Genomic DNA, 1,739 nt, shown 5'->3' with positions numbered 1-1,739 from the left:
ACACACACACACACACACACACACACACACACACACACACACACACATACGGATTAGTACCACAAATAGGGTCAAAGTTCCACAGAGTTCTTTGAAGATCACATTTGTTAGGGAGATACTAAATACTTTACAGCTGCTATTATTTTTTTGCCATCCCCTCCCAGAAAATGGCACCAGTCAAAGGAGATGGTAGGAAGTCTTAAGTGGTGTTGGGAATCCCAAATTCACCCCTTGGTTTGCACATTCCTCAAAGCGACTTAGGATGGCATCTCAACTTTCATGGTTGTGTTTTTTACCCTAGAAAAGGCAACATGGTCCTTGCTTAATAAAATACATATACTAAATAGGAATTCCAAAAAATTCTGACTTCAATAAAACATAGAATTGTTCTTATTTTTAAAAATATATTATGAATAAGCTAGCACCATAAAGGTGCCGTAAATTAGTTTACAGATGGGAAACAAATTTATTAACATAAATGAATTTTTTGTTTTGTTTACTAGCAAGAAATTAGCAATCCGTTGCTATATTTGAATACAAATTATGTTGTAGGATACAGAGAACTTTCTGACATTTCAAACATTTGAATTTTGCAGGAGGAACTCTCACTGCAATGAAGTTCCTGTATCATTCCAGTTTTCTGTAATTACACTGGAGAGTGTGAAATTCAACATGTAATACTAAATGTTAAACACAGATATAGCTGGGAACCTTTTGCAATGGCTATAAAGTCATTTGTATTTTTCCATAAGAACATTGAGAGTCAGCATATCTCTAACTCTTTAGTGGAACTTTCTGTAAAAGGGCAGTGCCATATAATTTTGTCAGAAGGGAAAAATGAAAATTAATATACAATAGGGCATTTTTAAAAAGCATATTCTTCATATGTTGTTAGATTCAATAGCTTTCCATCCCAAATCCAAGATGACTTTGCTGGCCCAAAATTTAACAACCAACAATTTCCAAGACAGCTAAGATTGAATATGAAAACTCATTACTTGGTTTTTAGTTAAGATGAACATTAATGCTAATTTGTTTACATCTATGCTATGTTTCTTACAAACATGATTTTATAGTGATTTTTACCAAATTAATGTTTTTCTTCTTGTCATGTACACAATATATTTTGAATGCCTAAAAATACAATAATTTGAATGTTGGAATATGCAGATGACTTAACAATAGGGATTTTTGAGGATTGTTTATGATGTAATTATTGTAGATTAGAAAATAAAAGAATATGAAAATACCATGGATTAAGGTGAAAGATTAGATTTATAACAAATGTGACATAAAGAAAAAATCTTAATGATAAATAACTGTCAAGATACAATTTTAGATTCTTACAAATGTTTCTTGAATTTTCTTCTTACCTTTCTTTGGCACTTGCCTTGCTGAGGAAGGTATCTTTCATTGTCCTTAAATTCAATTGGCAGTGCCCCTAAAGCAGCTCCTTCTTGCCAGAGTTGCTAATGAGCAAATGATCCCAAATGTCAGACTGGTGTGCCAAGGAGGTTATTAATAAGGCATTAACATTTGGAAGTTATTGATGGAGGAAAATCAATATTACCATCTTTATAATATTGCAAACTCAGTTAGAAAGAGTAAGCAGAAGTTTATTTCAGGCTTCTTTTTTTTTTTTTCTTTTTTTTATTTATTTATTTATTTTTTTTTATTATACTTTAGGTTTTCGGGTACATGTGCACAATGTGCAGGTTTGTTACATATGTATCCATGTG

The sequence above is a fragment of the Hylobates moloch genome, unplaced genomic scaffold (genome assembly GCF_009828535.3).
Source record: "Hylobates moloch isolate HMO894 unplaced genomic scaffold, HMol_V3 SCAFFOLD_7, whole genome shotgun sequence".
NCBI lineage: Eukaryota > Metazoa > Chordata > Mammalia > Primates > Hylobatidae > Hylobates > Hylobates moloch.
The sequence above is the reverse complement of the archived record's forward strand: the minus strand, read 5'-3'. Positions refer to the sequence as shown.